Below are 23,603 nucleotides of genomic sequence, written 5' to 3' on the forward strand. Positions count from 1 at the left end.
CCCACCAATTGGCCACTCCCTTGGCCGCCCAGCCAGTGTCTTCTCCCGACACCCTCTCTGGGTTTTCCGTGGCACCAGCCCTTCGTCCAAGTCCAGTGCCAGTTCAGTCCCCATCCGGGGCCTTCCCAGTCCCAGCTGCTGCACACCCAAAAGGTCCTTCCCCCTCCGGGGCTCCCCTCAGTTCTCCTCACTCTTGTCAGGGTCCAAGGTAGAACGATTAACCATTTACTGGAACACTGGGCAATCACTTATCAGCTCTTGATAAAGGATCAACCCCTGAGAGGTGCCTGCAGCATGAACTGCCCCCAGCGTTGTGGGATGAACCAGCAGAACTAGCTGCTGTTGTCTGTCTGCACAGAAAGCCCCGGGCTGTTCTGCCCTGCACTAGTTATGAACCGGGGTCACTTCGCTGAAGTCAGGGGGGGACACCGAGAGCAGAACCCAGCCCTGACCCCATGGACGGCCGTGGGGTCACTCTGGAAGTACACCGGGCTCATGAGAATCCAGCCCACAGCCTCCGGGCTTGTCGCTCTCTGCTCTGTGCATTACTCCGCGGTCACAGGTTGGCAGGGGTGGAAACCGTCTTTCAGTTCTTGCCGGGTTGGGGGGGAAAGGGGGCAATGGCAGGGAAAGGGGGCTCAGGGTATAGGAAGGCCGTTGGCCTGTAACAACCACAAAGCTTTGGCCAAACCACTTAAGAGGAACACAGCCGTTAGCCCCCAGCACTTCCCTTGTGTTCAGGGGTCTTTGTCTTTTGGGGGAGGGGGCACAGGGGCACAAAATCCATTTGTTCTTCCCCTATCTGGCAGTGTGCCAATTGTTCACTTCCCTATCACAGAGTAAACAGCCTGTTGATTGTCTTCCCACTAATCTATATGCAAGCTCCCTTCCCTGTTCCCCTCCCGTTCTGCGTCCTGCTCCGAACTGGGGCTGAAGGACAGGGCTGGGGGTGCAGAGCCAGGCTGGGGCAGAGCGGGGCTGCTATTGGAATGTTTTCATTTAACCCTCTTGAGCACAGCACCCCCTGACCACGGCACCCACCAATAAGTCCAGCCCTGCCAGTCCCTTTGCAATGCGTGAGCAATGCATAGGAGACGGATCGCAGCAGGGAACCAGGCCCTGAGCGCTGGCAGAATAAAACAGGGAACTTTGCACAACTTTACAGGCCAGCTGCACAATGTCTGTTTGTTCAGCTATACGGCTTCCAGGGAAAACCGTCTGTTGGCAGAGGGATGGGGCAATCTGCCACAGATAACTGATTTAGCGATCAACTGCACAACGCTCCTTCCTAAGAATTTGCCTTGGCTTTGTGTATGTTCCAATTCAACGAATCCCACAGGCTGCAGTTGGGACATGTTTAAGTTTGAACATGTAACAGGAGGAGGAAATGCGCTTTACCCCACGGCTTTCTGGGTGGGTGACTCAGATCAGGTCCACCCTGGAAAACCTTTGCCAGTACAGCTCGACCAGAATGGCTAGATTGGCTAACCCGCTGTGACAGGATCCCCGGGGTACAACCTGGGGCTGTGGGGCTGCTGTGCCCCCTTAACTCTCCAGCCTGGGCTGTCTCTCACGGAGCTATGCCAGTGACAAGCAGCAAACCCCTCCAGGTGCTGTGATCACTCAGCCATCAGCATGTGGAGCCCCATGCCCAGCTAAATTGCATGGATGTTCCCTGAGACACTCATGAATCACACGGAGAGAGGCACCAGACAATCACCCCAGCCCTGCCCCTCAGAAATATACCATCTTACACTGCTCAAGGTTCCCTTGGACAGGGCAAGTTGGTTAGTTACTTCACCACTGACAAAAAGGTAGTGGACGCGCAAACGCCCTTGTTAACCTGGGCTGAGATTTCCCCAAGCACTTCAACCCAAAACACACTGTTTTAGGTAACATGTAGGACAGATTTATTAACTACGGAAGGATAGATTTTAAGTGATGATAAGTAGCAGGCAGAGAGATAAGAGTTGGTTACATATGAAATAGACATAAAATCGCAGTCTAAATTCTAACTTTCACAGACTAAGCAAGATTTGAATCAAACAGTCTCTCACCCTGATAGATGCTGATAGGCTGATAGGCAGCTTACAGTTTATAGGCGCCGACTCAGTGGGTTCTCTGGGGCTGGAGCACTCACGGGAAAAAAAATAGTGGGTGCTCAGCACCCACCAGTGGCCCCACCGATCAGCTGCTCTCCCTCCCTCCCAGCACTTCCCGCCCGCGACTGATCAGCTGTTCAGAGGCATGCAGGAGGCGCCGGGTGGGGGATATGGCAGAGCAAGGGTGGGGCACACTTAGGGGAGGGGTGTATTGAGGCAGAAAGAGGCAGGGCAGGGTGGGGCCTTGAGTGAAGGGGTAGAGTGGGGGTCGGGCCTGGGGCAGAGTGGGGGTCAAGCACCCCCAGTAAAATTAGAAAGCACCTATGATCTCAACACTCAGACTGAACTCCCTTCCAGCCTAGGACCAATCTCCCTGGTTCAAAGTCTCTCTCTTCCAGATGATCTTCCAGGTGTTGAGACGGGGCAGGGTGCGGGGAGGCAAGTGATGATGTTACTCTCCCGCTTTTATACTTTCGTCTAGCTGCTAGAAAGATCCTTGCTGTGACATGGGGGTCAGGCAGTCCGCCTCGGGTAAGTGCCATCCCTAAGGAGCCTCGGGAGAGTGAATTCTTCTTGATCGGCTGTCAACACCTGTCTGACTAGATGGTTGCCCCTTTGTCACTACTGAAAGGCTGGCTGTGGGCGTCTCCCAACATAGTTCGGTAATGCGTATAGCAATACTTCATAACTTCACGCACAATGATAGTACGTACGACCCAACCGGACATTAATGTTCAACAGATGAAGACTTCTTAAATGATACCTCCCAAGGCACACTTTGCACAAAACATCGCCTAGTCATATGACAGTGGTGAATAGGGGGGTGCCAGGGTGCTGCTTTGGGGGTACGGAGAGTCACACCTTCCAAGTGGAGATGTCGTTTATCCGGCAAAGTGGGCATTTGCCAGCAGAGCATACACCAGTTCCCCAAGAGAAAAAAGCTCTCCCAGCAAAAGCATGTTGATGGCGGTACAACAGCATCTACACTAGGGCTTTTGCCAGTGTAGAAAGATCACAGAAAATCGTACCCCTAAGCAACACAGCTACACTGGCAAGTTTCCCCTGTAGACCTGGCCTTAGCCACAAATTTATGGGAACAAGCTGGACTTTGGAAAGTGGCTTTGGAGACCAAAGACTCCTTGAAAAGCTCTGCTCTGTTATTAAGCTCTAAGAAAATCGGTATTGGAAGGCCTGGAATCGGTTATTTAAGAACCCGCCCTGCACTCTGCCTTTGAATCACATCTTCGAGCCTTTCTGAGCAAACGCGAGAGGTAGAAATTTACAGTGACAGGACGCACCAGGTGTTTGCTGCGCCTACCTGAGGCCCTACCGGCTGGGCACACCTTGCGCTCCGAAGAAGTCCTGCTGGAAGGGAAATGCTGCAAGCTGAGAGCCCCAGTGTGTGCCTGGAGATGTCTCCATGATCAGCCGCAGGCAGAACCAGCAAGAGTTGGTCCTCCAGTAACTAGAAGGTCTGGGAGCAGGGGGAGGCCAATAAGGGCCCAGCAGGCTGGCTCTAAAGGGCTATTTGCTTCTAGGAAGAGCTAATCCAGGTAGAGACCAAGATGGGGAAGGCTGGCTCTCCCTGCCCTAATCCCAGTAAGCTGGCCAGTCAGGGCCATAACTTTGACAGTATTTGCCTTGAACCTCTGAGAAAGGCTATTGTTTATGTTCTGGACTATAATGTCCAGGTGGCTATTTGCAGTTCATGATTAATTCGTTTTTCCATAAACCCATGGCGAACCCGCTCTGTGGGGTGCTGGGCTCAGGTGCGCCCTGAACACCTACATTGAAACGAAACAAACCTGAGATTCTCAATAGATCCAACTCGCAGTGAAGTCAATGGCAAAACTCCCATTGGTCTCAGAGGGGCAGGTTCACGTCCGTAATCACATGACTCCAGGAGTTGGGGAAAACACTCAATAACAAAATACTCAGAAAAACTAGAATGGAAGTGAAGGGCCTACTCCGAGGAGCGTTATAATTACAATAGCACTGGGAGGTCCTGTTGTACAAGTTGCTGCCCAGACACACAGGGAGAGACAGTCCCTGCCCTGAAGAGTTTACTATTTAAGGTAGACAGAAGAAGGATTATAACACCTGTTTCACAGATGGGGAGGTGAAGCATGGAGAGACGACACGATTTGAGCAAGGTTACCCAGGACACCTGTGGGAGAAGAAGAGCTGGCACTTGGATCTCCTGAGTTGTAACCCAACACTTTGGCCATGGGGCCATCTTTCCACTTGGCTCAAGCTGCAGGACCCAACTGGCCGGCAGGCAGCAGATGCCACCTTGGCACTCTTTGTCCTTGCATCCAGGGCTGCAGGAGGCTGCATCAACCGGTGGAGTAAGTTCGCACAACTCCAATCTTCCAAAGGGGCAGTTCTCCCAGCCAGAGATCACCTGAGAGCAGCGGAATTCCAGCCAGGCTTCCTCCCCTGGGCATGCTCCCATATGCCCCCTACACAAGGGTGCAGAGGGTGTGAGGGCATGGAATAGGGCAGCTCTTCTAGTTCTAGACCATCTGATTCACCCAAGGTGAGCGAATCCTTATTTCCCCAGTCAAGGCAGTTTTATACCCTTTGCGATGCTAGATAACTGCAAAGGGGCCCTATCGGGATCCAGGCATTTATTGTCAAATAGTGACTGCCCAATAAATACATTACAATAATTTAAGCCCACTGGTCTGGGAGAGTCCTAACCCAAGAACCCCATGTCAGATTACCTTCAAACTTGGTAGAACTATTCTACCTTGGACCCAGACCCAACCTACCCATTTTGAGGCCATTGTGACTGGATGTGGGGGTGAAAATCAGGTAGAATCTCGGTTGCAAGCTTAGCTATGGATTGACTCTCATTTCTCCATGATACTGAAAAGATCCAGGGTTAGGAGGAGCTCAGTAAAATTATTATTTCTCAGGGTCTGCCTAAAACCGGGACACTAGAACAAATAAATGCTCTCTAGAGAAAGTGGTTGGCTCAATGAGTCGCTTGCAAACCTATTCAGCTACCATATGCTATGAGTTTGAGTCCTACTCGTAATGACTTTCTAATACCAAGAACTAAAGGACTCTTTAACCTAGCTGAGGGAGATAGAACAAGAAACCAATGGCTGAAACAAGCTTGACAAATTTAAACTAGAAATAAGGATTGTTGATGGCGCACAAAAATCAAGTTTCTATTGGAATGACAATTGTAAGCAGAGCTTGTCGGGAACTAGAATTCCTGAAATTCCAGCATCTTGGAATTTTTTCTGCTGAATTGGAATGAAAAGCCAATATTTCAAAAATGTCTTATGAAATAAAAAGTGTGAAAAAATTTAGATTCAGGACAATTGAAATATTTTGATTAAAAACATTGAATCACTTTGATCAGGTAAAAACATTTCGACTTTATTTTTTGATTCAGTTTGTTTTGACTTTTATATTTCATTGCTATATTAAAATATTGTAGATATATTTAATCTGATATATGAATATTATACTTACATTTAAACAAAATGAATCAAAATGCGAGGGCTGAAATGAGAGGCAAGGTGGGTGAGGTAATCTTTTACTGAAGTTGAGTCGGTCCAACAAAAGCTAATTCCTCATCCACCTTGTCTCACTAACATCCTGGGACCAACATGGCTACAAACAACGCTGCATACAGAGCGGGAAAGAAACATTTCGTCCTTATCGAAATGAAACATTTTTCTGTTGAAAACTCCATCAAACTCAGCACATTCCCACAAAACAATGAAAAACTCTTGCATCTAAATTTTTGCGACCGGCTCTAGTTACAAGCTTAGCTATGGCGTGACTTCTATCTCTCCATAATAGTGAACAACGCAGGGTTAGCGGCAACTAACATAAGCTTGTATTACAAGTGCCTCTCCTGCTGAGCCATAGAGGACATAAACTATTACGAACCCTACTCACAAATGTCTGACCTTTTAGCTCAAGTTGGAGGCGCTCATGCGTTTAGTTCTTGAGCGCTCAGGTTCCATTCCTATTGTATCAACTCCTGTCAGTTGTTGTTATTATTGTTTCTCAGATATCGCCTAAATTTGGGACACTGGAATATATTTTCTTTTCAAAGTAGGTGGCCCAAGATGATGATCCGTTGCTATTAAAGCTGACCCATAGTCATATACTGTAAGTTTGAATCTGGTTGTCGGCAACTTTCTAACATCTGATACCAAAGTCTTCTTTAATCTCATGGCACATAAGAACCACTGGCTGGAATATAAAAATCCGGCAAATTCCAGTTAGAAATAAGGCTCACATTTTAAGGGTAGTTAAACACTGGAGCAAACTAGTTAAGGGATGGTCTCGATAATACTTAGTCCTGCCACAGGGGACTGGACTAGATGACCTCTCGAGGTCCTTTCCAGTCCTATGATTCTGTGAAACTGCCAAGGGAACTGGTGGATTCTGGATGGCTTCAGATCTAGAATGGGTTGTCTTTCTGGAAGATTTTTCAGCCAGACATAAGTTATTGGGCCCGTTAAAGGCGTTACTTGGTGAAATTCTCAGGCCATGGTCATACAGGAGGTCAGACTAGATGATCTAATGGTTCCATAAAATCTGTGAAATCTATATAACAGGAGAAGAACAGAAGTCTCTTATTACTGGTGATTCTCATCCTGGGACAGGATACGGAATAGTCTCACCCCAATAGCAGGCCTCTGGGAAATCCCTGCTGGCATTCCTTTCAGGGTCTTTCATATCTGCAGCCCAATCAGAAGGCGGATGGGATACTCATCAGCAGAGGAAGTTGTCTGTAAGGCTCCATTCATTCAGGGCATTTCCCCACTTATTATCAAAGTGATTCAACAAATAGCTCTAGACTCCTCACCTAGATGCCACGCTGCCTTACTCACAGAAACTGCATAGTTTAATGCACAGCTAGGTAAAGAGGTTTTTTCCATCATTTCCTGTCGGTTGCTTTTTCTAGTTTCTACCACTGCCCCACTGTTACCCTGTGCCATGGGCTGGAGCTAGGAAAGCTGCTTTGAATCAGCATTGCCAACTCTCACGGTTTTAATGCAAACCTCACGATATTTGGTGTTTTCCTTAAGGCCCCAGCTCCTGGAGTCATGTGATAATGAGAGACTCTCGGTTTTCCTTAAAGCAGCAGCCCCCAAACTTTTGAGGGTTGTGCCCAACCCCCAAGAGCCAGGAGCAGGGCGTGGCTGGGGGGAGATGCAGGCAGGGGTAAGGGGGCTGCAGGGATGGGGATGGGGCTAGGAGCAGGTCCGGGGACCAAGCCATGGCCACGGACTGAGGCTGGGGGCGGGGGCCGTAGTGGGGCTGGGAGCCATGGCCACAGCTGAAGGCTGGGCTGGAGTAGAACCCCGGGCGGGTAGGGGCTGGGTTGTGCTTCTTTGCCATGCTGCCCCCTGGGGGCCTGGCCTGGACCCACCATGTCCCCCAAATGTCTCATCGCGCCCTAGTAGGGGGGCACACCCCACACTTTGGGGACCTCTGCCTTAAGGGAAAATGTACATGTCTAGCCCTGGTGGAACCAGAGGAAAATCTTGAAAACATGACCCCAAAGGCTCAGAAACCAGAATGCAAATATACGGAACCCAACTTTTATTTATTTTTTGAAATCTTATGCTTTTCAAGAGTTTCATGTTTTTGAGGGGCCTGGCCCATAATTTTTGAGAACCACTAGCATGGGGGAAAATGGGAAACTTTGGGGTCATAGTTCAGGGTAACTGCACCTGTATACCCCCTCTGTGGTCCTCCAAGGGCACCCACTCTAGGATCCCAGCTCCCCACCTCTCTTGGGCAGAGGCCTGGGTCTCTCTCTCTCCTGACTGGGGTTTTTCCAGGCTGCGCAGTTCCCTACCTCTGCTGCAAGTTCCCCAGCCAGCCAGAATGGCTCACCTGGCCGGCTGTGCCTTCTCCTCAGAGGCTATAAACAGTGTCATTGTCTATAGTGAAGTTATCACCCAGCGCTCTCCAAGCAAGCACATTTATTCTTAAGGTTAAAGCATTACAGAGAAAACATAGGACAGAACCTGGCCTGCGACCAGCTCACCAGAGATCACCCCCCAACTCCAACAAGAGATCTGGCCAGGGTCAGTCCTTCAAACCCACAGATAGGTTTTCCTGGGGGTGCAAGTTCATAACAGCTGTTAGCTCAGAACAAGCACCCCCATGAATCTGTGAATAAAGAGTTTGGGTCTTTCAGCTGGGGACCCTGAGAACAGTTTCTCTGCACACAGTTGCCCTCTCCTCTGGGCAGAGCTTCAAAGGGCTGAGACAGAGGGGAGGTAGAAGTTTGAATTCACCTCCCCCTAGATACTTCCCAGGAAATCCACTTTACACTGTCACAAAAGTTCATCCTCGCCTTGGAGGTCGTTCAGGACAGTCCTTTGCTCATCCAGGCCCACGGTAACATGAAACCTTTGCATTTCAGACATAAACATTGCATTGCTTACACAGGACTCCAAAGATACTGATGCTGAATTCAATAAGATCTCCCAAAAAATACTGCAGGAAATTCATAGAATCATAGAATATCAGGGTTGGAAGGGACCTCAGGAGGTCATCTAGTCCAAACCCCTGCTCAAAGCTGGATCAATCCCCAACTAAATTGTCCTATCACCTTTGGTATGGGGACAATGGGGGGCCACACACAACTGCTGGCAGGGGCAGATGTGGGAATTTGCAGGAAGACTTTGACATCAAGGGTGTCTCCCCCCACCCCAAGAGCTAGTGGGGTGGAACAGAGGGAGGCAAAGAGCCCCTGGTGTGTGCGGTGAGCTCGGCCTACACAAGCTATGAAGTGTGCAGCCTCCTAGCCCAGATTCTGGAACTCCTTGTCCCCAGCCTGGGGACCTCGACCTCCCCGGCCCTCCACTTGACCTCAACATTTACCCGTGTGCCAATCCCATGTAAAATGCCACCCAATGAGTTCCCTCCCAGCACTGAGCCCCACGCAAATGATCCCCCTCCTGTGTGCAGGTGTAAATGCCACACGCCATGGGGCAGAGGGGAATCCGCCCCGGACATGCGGGTGGGACAAGAAGCAGCAGCTCTTGCCTGGCATGTTCCCAGCTGGTTAAATGCTGGTTTCCCAGCTCCCTGGTAACACCCACCGGGAGCAGAGGAGTCTGGGGTTCGGTCCCTCTTACTGACCCGTTGTCCCAGATCAAAGGAACAGAATCCACTAGAAACCGACCAGATCACAAGTCATTTCATGTCCCATCCCTGCCCCCTCAGAATCCTCTGCTAAGTTTTGTGGTGTCACCATCACATTTTACCCGCTTCCCCGTTTTTTTCCTCTTTCCTATTATCGCATGACAGTCACACGGAAAAGGGAAAATGATTAAACATTGAAAAAATGACAAGCCACTGTTATAAAAAGCTGCCTATGACCTATTTTCCACTGAATGCATCCGCTGAAGTGGGCTGCAGCTCACGAAAGCTGATGCTCAAATAAATTGGTTAGTCTCTAAGGTGCCACAAGTCCTCCTGTTTTTTTATAAAATGAGGCCGACTTCCCACCACAGCCGTTACTAAGGGGGTGGCCTCAGCCACAGGTTGCTGATCTGACTGTGTGTTTCTCTGTCATGAATACTGGCCTTGAACCACAAACAGGGAAAGAAAACTGCAGACCATGCAGCACAAACATGGACCATGCAGCACAAACACAGACCATGCAGCACAAACCAGCACAAACGGACCCCGGGGGCGGGCAGCACAGGAAAATTGGGGGGGCCCTGCGTGGGCCACTAGAAAAAGAGGGGAGGGGCCCACGTGGGCCGCGCCAACATGTGGGCCTGCACGAGACCCATGTCGCCCGCCTCCCCCCCACCCCCGGCTGCAAATGAGGAACTTGCATTGGCCCATCCAGCCGCTCGAGCAGAGACCCTGCACAGATCTGCACTGCCCCAGGCTGGGCGGGCAGCTCCATGGCTGCAAGCGTGGCCGTTACAGAGCAACCTCAACAGCTCCCACCCCAGGTCCCACCCCGCCTGGCGCTGGGGCGCTCAGACTCCTGCCGCAGGAGCTCAGCACCTGCCAGGATCCAGCCCTGTGAGTCTGTGTCCAGCGAGTGATCCATTGGGCACAGAGCTCTCCTGCCCCCTACTGCCCCTCCCCCGGCCCTGCCCCCCATGCCTACACCCCGTGCATCTACCTCCATCTGCACCCCCCCAGCCCTGCCCCCAACTGCCCCTCCCCCCGCCCTGCCCCCCCTTCCTACACCCTGTGCATCCACCTGCAGCTGCACCCCCCCAGCCCTGCCCCCAACCGCCCCTCCCCCCACCCTGCCCCCCATTCCTACACCCTGTGCATCCACCTCCATCTGCACCCCCCCAGCCCTGCCCCCACCTGCCCCTCCTCCAGCCCTGCCCCCCATTCCTACACCCTGTGCATCCACCTGCAGCTGCACCCCTGCAGCCCTGCCCCAACTGCCCCTCCCCCCGCCCTGCCCCCCCTTCCTACACCCTGTGCATCCACCTGCAGCTGCACCCCCCCAGCCCTGCCCCCAACCGCCCCTCCCCCAGCCCTGCCCCCCATTCCTACACCCTGTGCATCCACCTCCATCTGCACCCCCCCAGCCCTGCCCCCACCTGCCCCTCCCCCAGCCCTGCCCCCCATTCCTACACCCTGTGCATCCACCTGCAGCTGCACCCCTGCAGCCCTTCCCCAACTGCCCCTCCCCCCGCCCTGCCCCCCCTTCCTACACCCTGTGCATCCACCTGCAGCTGCACCCCCCCAGCCCTGCCCCCAACCGCCCCTCCCCCAGCCCTGCCCCCCATTCCTACACCCTGTGCATCCACCTCCATCTGCACCCCCCCAGCCCTGCCCCCACCTGCCCCTCCCCCAGCCCTGCCCCCCATTCCTACACCCTGTGCATCCACCTGCAGCTGCACCCCCGCAGCCCTGCCCCCAACTGCCCCTCCCCCCGCCCTGCCCCCCCTTCCTACACCCCATGCATCCACCTGCAGCGGCACCCTGCAGCCCTGCCCCCAACTGCCCCTCCCCCAGCCCTGCCCCCCATTCCTACACCCTGTGCATCCACCTCCATCTGCACCCCCCCAGCCCTGCCCCCAACTGCCCCTCCCCCAGCCCTGCCCCCCATTCCTACACACTGTGAATCCACCTGCAGCTGCACCCCCGCAGCCCTGCCCCGACACTGCCCCCTTCTCATCTCCTTTGCATCCATCTGCAGCTGCCTCCTCCCCGCCCCCCCCAGAGCCCTGCCCCCTTTCCCACCCTCTGCTAATTCCTTTAGTCCAAACCCCTGACCCTGTTTCTGCATTTCCTTCCCCACTGTCACCTCAGCCCCCAATGCTGGGAGACCCGGTTCTTCTTTCCCCTGCTCTTTGCTTCCTCCTGCAGCCCCCCTGCCCCTTTCCCAGGCCACCCACAGAGCCGAGCTTCGCCTGGTGTGATCTGAATCTGCTGTGTGAGTGCGTGCGTGGGGGGGTGGGGGTGGGGGGTCTGGGCACCACACACGGCTCCTGGCAAACAATCCACGGGGCCCTCCTCTTCCATTGAGCGCGCTCGTCAGCAGAGCCAGGCCACCCTCACCCCAGCGGTGCGCAGCCCCGATTCTTCGCCACCGGCCGCCAGGCCAGAAGGGACCCCCCAGGAGCACCTCTGCTCTGACGTCCTGCATCTCCCCTGCCACAGAACCTCCCCCACCCACTCCGGCAAGAACATTGCCCCGCTACCGCCGGCGGGGAGCCGCCCACGGGGCCCCTCTGAGCCGGTGACCTAGAATTCTGTGCGGCGCCGAGTAGAAATAACATAAACAGCTGGGGATAACATCTGCCGGGAAAAACAGGCGGGTGCATCCAGAGTTCACAGCTTCGAGCAGAAAACTAACGTAATCACTGGAGACAGATGAGCTTGGCTGTGTCAGGGCTGCAAACATCACATCCCTCCAGAGAGCAGGGAGTCGGTCAAGGGAGGCGGGAACCAGACGGACAGGCTCAGTTACAGCCCCGCTGTGTTACTATTTCTGGGTGTCCCCAGAGCACCTAGGAGCCCCAGTCGTGGGCCAGCCCCCCAGCATGCCAGGTGCTGTACAAACATCTGGGCCCTGCCCCAAGGACCTCTCTGCTCAGGCTTGCAGAGCCCAGAGCCTCCTGCAATAAGGGTTCACAGTGGGGACGGGTCCTATGGGGCACCTTCCCCTTTTCCTCCCTTGCACTGGGTGTCCCAAGGCTCCCAATGAGCCCTGCTGAGCTGAGGCTCCCTAGGCTAAAGGAGACAGGGGCTCTAGCTAACGTGGTGCCCAGGGCCACCTCGCAGTCAACACGTCACCCTCACTGTGCCCTGCCAGGGAGGGAAATGCAGCCACCCCCCTTTGGCACATGGGGACCGGAGACACAGAGAGGCTGAGTGACTTGATCAAGGACACCCAGGGAGTCGGTAGCAGAGTCAGATATTAAACCCATGTCTCTAACTCCTAGCAGAAGGGTTTAGACGGGTGCCCTAACCACTGGGCCATCCTGCCTCCCCTCTGCAGCCCTTGAGCTCAGCCAGAGGCCAGGATAGAGCATCTGCCCCTTCAGCACACAGGCTCAGGGACAGCCTCAAGGGACAAGCCAAGCTGAGGGAGACCCCCCTGTTGGAGAGAGACCCCAGTACGGCCTATTGTGCATTCCTCACCTTGCTGTGTGGGGAGGGTCCATTAACTACCCAGGAGGGGGGACGTGTGACGAAAGAGGGCGCAGGCTGACGCAGGTTAACCCCACTCCCTGCTGATGGCACCCAGGGTGCCCCCCAGAGCACCAGGAGCAGAGAGCCCGGCAAGTGCTGCTATGGGCTTGCTGCCTTGCTCCAGGGGTGGGGGTGCAGGATTTAGCCCCCACAAGCCATCAAGGTCCTGCTGCATGAACGGGGGCAGGAGAAGGATCACCCAGGATATTGGACAGGAAAGGAGGGAGAGAGGGGGCCACGGAGGGACACAACCCCTCCCCCAGTACACCTCTGCTCATGCCCTGAAGCAGGATGGGTAGATCCCTCCCAAACCTGTTTGCATTGTAGTGACTGTGTACCTCAGGATCCCCCCATTCTGCAGATAAATGTCCAGTGCCCTGTCTGAAGGCCGTAAAGCCCTTGGCTATGATGAGCTCGTGTGGCTGGGAGTTCGACAGGCCAGTTGCCCCAAGGAGTTGAAAAAGCCCCATTTTAAATGCCCTGCCTTTCACTTTTACTGACTGTTCCCTGGACTCTTGCACGGCGATGGGAAAGGGAAACCAGCGGTGCTCACATTCCAAAGATAAGAGTTCTGAATGATCTCTCCTACCGAGACCTGTTCTGACTTGTATAATACCCGGAAAGTTTGTAATCCTGTTTACTGGTAACTGAAATGAGGACAGACAGGTTCCTTCGGAGTTTGTGTTGGCAACAAACTCAAACGCTGGTTATATAATGAATGCCTTTGTCTGCTGGCCAGTTCAAAGCTGGAACATAGATTAGCAAACTGCAGGGCTAGCAAAGGTTGCTATGGAAAGGAAGAACAAAGGGCATCAGGCATTAAGGGACCATTGAAATCCCCACTCAGAGGGGAAGGGCCAGGAATTCTCTGGGCGCTTTTGGTCCCACCGCTGAAGCTCTTGTTTCCCACCCACATCACAATGAGCTCTGCCCTCTCCGTGACATGCAACGCTCCCCTAGGGCTTCCCCTGGTGGCAGGAGCAGTAACCCCAGTGAGTGGCACCATGGGGCAGAGGGGCTGCTCCCTGGCTGCCTGAGACTGGCAGGATCAGGGAAGGGGGCACAGTAGGGTGACCAGACAGCAAATCTGAAAAATTGGGATGGGGGTGGGGGGTAATAGGAGCCTATATAAGAAAAAGACCCAAAAATCAGGACTGTCCCTATAAAATCGGGATATCTGGTCACCCTAGGGCACAGGATTAAGCTGCTGGTGGACACTTATGTCTTGCTGCAGAGATGGGGAGCAGGATAAGGAACACGTGACCCACCCCCAAAGTGGGAAGGGAGGAGGTGGGCGCAGGCTCTCACCACTGCATTAACCCACAGAGAGAGCCCCATATGGAGGATCAGGGTAATTTTACCTCAGGGTAATGGTCCCTCTCCCAGCTCCGCCATGGGGCCGTGCAGCTCCATGTTGACCCCTGCTGGGAACAGGGGGAAATGCCGCAGTTTGCTCCCTGGAGAGGGAGCTGCTCAAACAGTGTCACGCTCAGACCCCGACTCTCCCCCGCAGCACCCCCAGCCCACAACAGGCTCCCAGAGGCAAAAGCCACATAGCTGAAGCAGCCTCAGCAATAGAGAAATCGCTTACACAGCAATGAACTCTGACTCTAAAACCAGCCCCTGCATGCTCAGCGATCTTCCCTGTGCGTGGTGCGGGCTGGGGCGTTTATGGGAGAGACCAGAGGAATTTACTGCTCAAAATTTCCTTTCACTGACACTTGTCTCTCCTTTGCCTTGCAAAGTCAGCACAGCTGGGGAAAGAGCGAGCTGGCAGATGTCTTATCCCTAGGGTAACTAGATAGCAAATGTGAAAATTCAGACAGGAAGTAGGGAGTAACAGGGGCTTATATAAGAAAAAACTCCAAATATTGGGACTGTCCCTATAAAATCAGGATATCTGGTCACCCTAATTATCTCTGGTATCGCAAATCCTGCAGCCCTGTGACCTCTTCCCCTCCTGCCTCCAGTGACCCCTGTGCAGCCCCCGTCCCCTTCCCATCATGCCCTTGGTGACACATGCTACCCCATCACCTTCCCATCCTGCTGCCTCATGGGAGGAGGAGGTGGGGGGGTCATGTGATCCTCTAGATGGGATCATTGACCCTCCCCTGGGCCTCCCGCAAATTTTGATTGCTAAAGCTGGGTGCCCCCGGGTGCCCTCCACTCTGCCCCCTACCCCTCTCCGCCCCCCACCCAGCACACACACCCTGGCACCAGTTGCCTCCAAGTACCACAACACTTATGATAAAATCATGAGTGCTGGCCAACAATGCCTAGTTAACCTGAAACACATGAGCAGTCACACTGAATCCATGTGAGCAAAGTCCGGTGTGTTTTTAAAGGTTTGCAGGATAAGGGTTCATGGTGGGAGGAGTGAAATGAATGAAAGAAAGAATCGATATAAACTGAAAATGTAGATACAACAATTGCTTCTAATTTTTATTTTTCAGGAAGCACAGACACTACATGTAACAGTAGCAGATTTTTAAACATTTCAGGCAGAAGCTGGGTTTTCATTTCATTTTATTTACTGTTGTATTTCAATATACAATGAGAAAAATGACAAAGCCTGATTCTTATCACTCAGGATGGTTGTGTGGCTAAGGTCGTGCACTACGATCAAGAAATCCAGTTTTGGTTCCTGATATGTTAAGGTGTGTTTTACACTAGAGCTATTAACTAATATGATTGTACCATGGGCAAGGGCACCGGGCTTTGTTCATGTTACATTTAATCCTAGGATTATTCTAACATGGCCAAATTCTTGAACGCTCTGTGCTTCTGTTTCCCATCTGTACAATACAAAGGCAGCACTATTCTTTCTTCCCCCACCATGTGTGTCTTGTGTATGTAGATTGTGAGCTCTGTGGGGCAGGGACTATCTCTCACTGTGTGTCTGTGCAGCGCCCAACACAATGGGGCCCTGATCTCAGCTGGGGCGGGGACTGTCTCTCACTGCATGTTTTCTTTCAGATACTTAAAGTTCCCGTAACCATCATGTAATAAGATTGTAAGTTCTTTGGGGCAAAGACTGTCGTTTTGTTCTGTTTGTACAGCGCCTAGCACAATGGGGTCCTGGTCCATGACTAGGATTCATAGGTGCTATGATAATACAAATAATAATGATCCCATTCTCCTCTGTAGTCCGGGCTCTCTGACTGAACTACATCTCCCAAGATGCACCATGGTCTCCCCTCTTGGGGAGTTGCCTCAGTGCATCATGGAAGACCCATGGCTGCAGTGCATCACAAGAGATGAAGTCTGTCTGGTGAGCCTTGCCCATATAGGGACATGAAGCAGATGAACTACAGCTCCCATGATGCACTGCAGCAGAATTTCAAACTAAAATATTTGGGGTTTCAGCCAAAACTCAAAACCTTTCCATTTTTGGGTGTTCAGCTTTTCAACAAAAAGTCTAAATTTTCCATGGGAAACAGACCCTTTTTGCGTGAAATTTAATTTAATTGAAATCCCAATTTTCCATCAAAAAATAGTTTCAGTAGAAAATGTTCAACTAGTCCTAACTGCTAACACCTTTACAGTCCTGTATACCCACCGCACATACCACAGACTTATCACTTCTGCAGTCTGTACAGTAAAGTCAAATTTATATGCTCTACACACTCAACTATTCAATATAAATACCAATCCACACACACGCATGCACGCACATGCATAAACACACATATGCTACTTCTACAGACATTATCAAATACCTGAATGATGCTGGTGTTTGTGGGGATTGGAACCCCACTGTGTTAGACACTGTACAAACACTAGGAAGACATGGAAAACTTACACTGAGAGATGACAAGTGTGACGAAGCGGGACTGTTCTTAATGTTTCCTCTGAATATTGTGGGGGTGCCTCAGTTTCCCCTATGCAGTTCTTAGGTATCTAGGTGATGGGATAAGGGTGTATGATCATTGCAGAGCCCTAGAGGGCAGGTGTGTGCAGGGGTCTGGACACAGAGAATGTCCGACACCCTGTTTCCTGGCAACTGATGGCCTGGCCCTTCCCCCCTCCAAGGTGAGAGCTAAAGGGTTGGAGAACAAAGGAATCAGGTGCCCTCCTGGCCCAGGAAAGAGACAAAGCCCAGAGGAGGAGGGGCTGGAGAGAGTTTCAGTTTGGGGCTGGCTGGGGACATGGAGTGAAGTGCAGACGTGATTGTCTGGCTCACTGCCCCCCAAAATGGACCCAGCTGAGGGGTCCTGTTCTCTGCACCCACAAGCTCTGGTTTAGACCATGTTCCTGTCGTCTAATAAACCTTCTGTTTTACTGGCTGGCTGAGAGTCACGTCTGACGGCGGAGTTGGGGGGCAGGACCCTCTGGCTTGGCCACACTCACTGTGGGAAGCGCACGGAGGGGCAGAGGATGCTGAATGCTCCGAGGTCAGACCCAGGAAGGTGGAAATTGCATGAGCTGTGTGTCCTGGGGACAGTCTGCTCACAGAGAGGAGACTTCCCCAGAGTCCTGCCTGGCTTTGTAGGGAGCAGTTCCAGAGCATCGCCCGGGGACTCCATGACAACAAGTAAGAAACAAAGTGTGTATGGGGGATACAATTAAAGAGGTACAATATTTTATATACTTTTTTTCTCTACCCAGCAGTCTGAATGTAGCTGGTTGTTGACCATCAGTGTGGGGAACTTTATGGCTCCATATAGTCATATGATGATGAATGTGAGCACCAAATGGGGAATTAGGCAAGTATATCTGGTTTTTGTTCTCTATACATTTTTGTTTACTTCTTTTTTTCTGGGAAGTCCATGGGCAACGTGTTAACCGATAACAAAAGAATCTCACCACTTCTATGTTACGTTTCTGTCGGCAGTCACGAACATATGTCACTTTGGACAGGTGAGCAATTCTGTGCTTTAGACCCTTCCTGAGGCAACGTTCCAAATATCTATGTTCCCCCACTGTTTGTGCTCAATAGTTGGCTTTTCTGGTTCATCGGCATTGATCTTCGTTAGCATCTAGTGGTTTAAACGTGGTCTTTGGTTAAGGCATTAGCTGAAAACTCGATGACCTGGGTTCAGTTCCTGGCTCTGTCACAGGTTATCATTCTTCGTTCTTTGGTCCAAGCTACTAGCCAATCGGGACCCCAGAGAGTTGCTTCTATTAGAAGACAAAAACTGTGCCTAAAGTCCTGTTTCCCAGACCACAGTAGCAACAAACAGTGGCGCGCAGTTTCCTTGCTCAAAAATTCCCAAGTCTCCCCCTGCAGCAAGCTCTGTGCCCAAGGAGCCCTTTCTCTCTGCGCCCTTTCAGATCACACTCACAACTGCTGCTCCTGGCTCAAAACACACACAAGCTAGAGCCAGTGTTTGTATCCAGGGACCTCAGCCCACATGGCGCAGCTGTGACCTGCCAGGCAGCCTAGTCCTTGGGCAGATGCCTCCATTGTCTGCGGCTATCTTTGCCACATAAAGGGGCTTGATCGCGCCTTCTGTTGTATCTGAGCACCTTCCAGTCACATTGAGCAATGTGACTTACACCTGTTCCGTGTCTGTCTCTCTCATTGTCTTCACAAGAGAAGAATGTTTTGTGTAGAGTGTTTTGTTTTGGTGCAGGATTTTTTAGTTTTGTATCTACGTGCTGCTGTCAGGTTCTTAGCTCCGCGTTGTTTCCATTTCAAACACAGCTGTTTACACATAACATCTCTTTATTTGGTTTCTATTGTGGAAACGTTGCCGTTGGACGTAAGAAAAGAGCTTCTTGTTTTCCAAAGCTTCCCCTTGGAGCTGAGTTAATATTGACAGTGTCCCTTCGGCCCTGAACATTTAAAAGCTGCAGGTGGGTATTTTCTCAGAACTAGCGGGATCACTTATTGACCACATGAAAAGCATTATTAACTAAAGATCAAAGGTGGGATTTTCAAACGCTCTCCACCCTGGCTTCAGTGAGACCAGTTAGACCAACGGAGAGCACTTTAGAAAATTTTTCTCTAAGATTATTGAAGTGGAACGCAGACAAGTACATAAATGGATAGAAATCACCATTTAACGGCATGCTTTGCCCCTTGAAACTCAGACATTAATCATACCTCACTCCCTAACTCTCCATTGTCCTCCTACATTCCACCTCACTCAGTCAACGGGTGGACTGGGTTGGAAACTGGCAGAGATCATTTCAGCCAACTCACTGTGGGTGGAGATCAAATAAAGAATGCACAATGGCTCAGTATAAATAGCGATTGACATACTCTACATACCATATCGGCGGGGCCGTCCCTACCCATACGCAAAGTACGCAGCTGCGTAGGGCACCAGGAAATTTGGTGCCCCAAATTTCCAGGTGCCCTGGGCAGCTGGGTGCTGCTCCAGCCCCTGATCCGCCTCTTCCCCATGGCCCCCGCCCCTTCCCCACCCCAATAAATTTATTAGTCTCTAAGGTGCCACAAGGACTCCTCGTTCTTTTTGCTGATACAGACTAACACGGCTACCCCTCTAAAAACTCAATGTTGTCTTTAACTCCACTGGCCATAGACTTCTCCCTGTATCTTTTTGCTTATCTTATCAATTTTCTACAATTCCTAACTTCTCATTTATATTCCTTTCTGTCAACTTCCCCTTTTCCCCACTTGTTATAGGTTATTTTTATAGCTGATTTCACTTCCCATTTACTTAGTCTTTCCTCACCACCACAGAGCCGTCTGCTATTTCCCTCTTGGTTTTACTGTTACTCAGTTTTACTTCTGCAGAAACCAAACCTTTTGGATTCTCTTGAACGCTTCCCATTCGTTCTTAGTAACCCATATTGTGAGGAGTTTCTTTGTACTGACCTTATCCAGTCTGATCTTGCTCTTCATGAGATATTTGATATTTATGAAAAACTATTTGTTAATTCACAATATTCTTACTTCAGTAGCTCGTCTGCTGTTCCTACAAGCTATTGTGGAGCAGAGTGAACAATTCAGGGATCAACAGATGGCTCATTCACTGCATAACTTACATACAAGCTTCTTTATTGGACTGAATGTCTAACTGAGAAACCTACCATGTGCTGTGTGTGAGCAAAGGCCCTGATCCTGCAAACACCCATACATAAGTAACTTTACTGACATGAGTAGTTCCCAAGTCAATGGGACCATTCATGTAATTATTGATATTGCAGGAACACTCAGCAGCCCCCAGCTGAGATCAGGGCCCCGTTGTACCCTGCTAGGCTAAGTGACTTGCCCAATGTCACACGGAATCTGTGTCAGAGCTGAGAACTGACTCCACGTGGTCCCCTGAGTGCCAGCCCAGGGCCTGAACCACTGGGCCATCCAGCCTCTCTTTACAAAGCCCTAGAACAACACTTAACTGCACATCAGGCCACACCAGCCACATTGGACACATCGGAGCAGGTGAGCCTGTGTTACAAGGCACCGAGGAAGAGACTTGGAGACAGAGCAGATGGCTGTAGTAGGAAACAAGACAATTGGGATCGAAGCCCCGGGAGCACTGATGACACAGACAGCCTACGACAAGGTCCTCACCGGGGCAAGGGACCCTCATCAGACAGAGTGGGCAGGTGAGTCAGTGGAAATTAGGATGATGTGGCCTTGTGGGGGCACAATGGGGAAGTTCTGCTGAACTTTGTTAGTACTTACCACCTGGCAAACATTGCAGGGTGGTTTCATCTGTAGGGAAACGCAGGGCGGTGGAATTCCCTGCGTATCCTCACTTGGCCACATGGCCTCTCTCAGGTCAGGTTTCAGAGGAACAGCCGTGTTAGTACTCCTTTTCTCTCAGGTCAGTGTCCCAGCCCAAAGCCCCCTGGGGCATTTTGCTATTTCCGCATGGGTTATATGAGGAAGTGGAACAGAGGGAAGTTCTCTATTTGAACTCCCACACTGAGCCCGGGGAAGACTACACTGGCAGTGAATCCCCCAGCATAGCCAGGTGGCCACAGCTACGCCCGCATATCCTTTCCGCACACGGCCTGCTGTGAGGAAAGGGGTTTTCCCCTCGGGGTAGGACCACCTCCCAGCGTGATGGTAGCTACATCGACAGCAATGCTTGTCCATCGACACAGAGGCAGCTACACTGGGGGTGAGGTTTTCACACCCAGACCAGTGTCGCTATGCCAACCCTACAGTTCTAGGTGTGGACCAAGCCTGAGTATCCCATACCTGACCGTGGAAGTCATGTCCGACTAGGGAGGCATTTCTCTGGGCCGTGCTGCCCTTGAGGGGGCTTCACACAGCTTAGGCCCATCCCCAGTACAGCTGGTCAGTCGTTCTGTCAGAGGGGTTTGCTGGTGGAAAATTCCGTTTTTGATTAAGCAACATGGTGATGTTTTTTTTGTGGGGAAAATTTCAATTTTTAATCAACGCCCCCAAATGTTTAGCTAAAAACTTTCCCAGTTCAGCTGAAGATTTCCAGGTTTTGGAAGAAACGTCAAGATTTCCCACACAAAAACTCCTCACTATTTTCCAGCCCGCTCCAATCAACAGCGCTTGTCCAGCTCTCCTAGGCTGGCTCAGCAGAAGTCTTGCCCTAGCCGCCTTCGTCCTGGTCTCAGCAGAAGAGAGCCCAGACGCAGGCGGAGGAAATGGAGCTCACACAATCGGTCAGGGAAAAGATCTATGGGCCGAGGTGGATTCACAGGATCAGTGTCACATCACACGTGGGCAGGAAGAACATTTCCACACCTCGCTGAGGGGAGGCACAAGCGTGAAGAATTCAGAGCGATCAGAAACGGACTTCACACACCAGCGAATGTGACCGGTTCTCACAAGAAATTGGCTTTTATTCACTCTAATAACCTGATGTGTGTGGGTCTGATTAACATCTATGTCAAAACCTGGGTGTATCTGAGTGTGATCACACCTACGTCAAAGCCCCTGGGCTATTCCAGAACAAGCTTTCACACTCCAGCCCCCAACTCGCCCACACCCCCGTGTGTTGCTTCGTTCCCATCATTACCCAGCCCTCCGCTGCTGGGTGTGTGACACGTCTCAGTTCTCACCAGTTTGCCCCAGCAGGCGTCGGGGGAGGAAGGAGCCCATCCCCCACGCACCTCCGAAACCAGGGGGGCTTGGAGTGAACCAGGCGTAGCCAGGACAAGTTTTGGGACAGCCAGTGGGAAGTGGCATAGTGCTGGGAGTCAAGGGGTGGGTGGCGTTGGAGGGAGTCCGGGAGACGGATTGGCCGTGGGGGGAAAAGGGGGAGCTTGGAAGGGTTATTGGGAGGGGTGGGAAGAGGCTGGGGCAGCCTTGGAGCATTGTTCTCATCCGCCCCGCACCCCAATAGCCCCCTGCCCGTCTTCTCATTCTGTCCCCCCCAGCCGCACCCTCCAGTCTGACCCTGCCTCGAGCCGGCCCCACCATGGCCCCCGGGAGGAGTCCCACAGCTGCCCCACACCCAGAGGAATGGGGAAGATCTCAGCTGGGGTGGGGAGGGGGGCAGGTGTGGCAGGGCTGCCAAGGGCGTGGGGGCCCCACCAGGGACTCGGCAGCCCCCAGACGGCTTTCTCACCACCTCCCTTCCACTCCCCCATCCAGCTTGTGGGAGAATCCTCGCAGGGCGTGCTGGCCCTTTAAGAGGGTTTCCAGGCCCAAGTCTGCCCTGGACAGGTGAATCCTGGGACTTGTAGTTCCCAGGGCTGATGGGAACTATGGGCTTCACTGCAAGGCATGCTGGGAAGGGAGCTTTATATAAGAATGTCCTGTGTTGCTCACTAGGTGGATGTGGATTTGGGAGAGGACAAGACAGGAGCTCTGGGTCTATCCCTCGGTGCCTGGGGAGTGGAAAGGGCTTGAGAGGGAGGCTGGATCTGGGAGAGTTTCTGCAGTACTTGGAGGAGGGAACAGGTGTTGGCAGTTTCCCTGGGCATTGAAGGGAGTGAAGTGGGGAGAAGCTGAGATGCAGCTGATGGACCCAGGGCAGGAGCTCATGGCAGAGGGAGCGTGTGAGCTCCCTTACATCCCTGAGTAGCCACCTGGATGTGGTGAGCTCAGACCCCTGCGCTGAGGGGCTGAACCCCTAACAAAGCTGGGAGAAGGTCCAGGAGACAGGGCTGTGGCCAGGCATGGAGGGGGCTGGGTCAGAGGTCGCTATTGTTTTGTTTTCCTCTGGCCTCCAGCAAGGGGGTAACGGGGATGGTTGAACTGCAGAGCTAAGCTGCCTAGTAAGAAGAGGGAAACTGAGGCAGTGTCTGTGTCTTACATGGGAAAGGTTTTGGTTCACTATTACACTATTATTATCACTATTACTATTCTCCTGCTGGTTCAGGCTTATTTAACAGTGCCAGTCCCTTGTACAAAGAGGGAGCACTTTGGCAAAGGAAAGGAAATCCTGGAGAGGAACTGAAATAAATGGGAACATTGAGAGGAAATAAACAAGGGTGATTACCTCTTCCTGCCATTGTTCTTCTGTTCCCACCGGGTCCCCTGACACAATTATTGGGCAGAGTTGTTTTGTCACAGCTTGGTCTCACTAGATTGGGGGCCCTTCCCAGAACACAAACCCCGCTCACAATGAAGCGTTGCTATTCCAGGATACAAAGCCAGTCTAAACCAAGCCCCAGAAATCCGTCTGTGTGTCTGAATAACATCCCACGCTCGGCTCAGCGCCAACCTAGCCGTTCCCTTCCAACTTCTCGTCTCCTGGTTTATAAATTAACTGGCCCTGATTGATGGCAGCTGCTGGATCCTGCCGTCTGTTTTTGTGTGATCTGAGCAGCCCCATTACTGTGGCTCTGGTTTCCTTGAGACCCAGCTGGAGCACACAGCCTATCCCATGGTCAATGTGCTGAAGGTTGCATGCTAAAGGGCCAGATTCCCCAGCTGGTGTGAATCCGTTTTAGCCCCGCTGGAGTCACCGGGCCAGTCCT

General features: G+C 52.0%; 1 long non-coding RNA gene across 1 annotated transcript; it reads left to right on the forward strand.

The window, feature by feature from the left end:
* The first annotated feature begins 18,592 nt into the window (after positions 1-18,592).
* LOC142069159 (uncharacterized) lies at positions 18,593-21,533 on the forward strand. The gene is made up of 2 exons (XR_012665001.1): positions 18,593-20,297; positions 21,206-21,533. It is a non-coding gene; the product is annotated as an uncharacterized LOC142069159 (long non-coding RNA).
* The last annotated feature ends 2,070 nt before the right edge of the window (positions 21,534-23,603 follow it).

Source organism: Caretta caretta, chromosome 14 (assembly GCF_965140235.1).
Source record: "Caretta caretta isolate rCarCar2 chromosome 14, rCarCar1.hap1, whole genome shotgun sequence".
Classification (NCBI taxonomy): Eukaryota; Metazoa; Chordata; order Testudines; family Cheloniidae; genus Caretta; species Caretta caretta.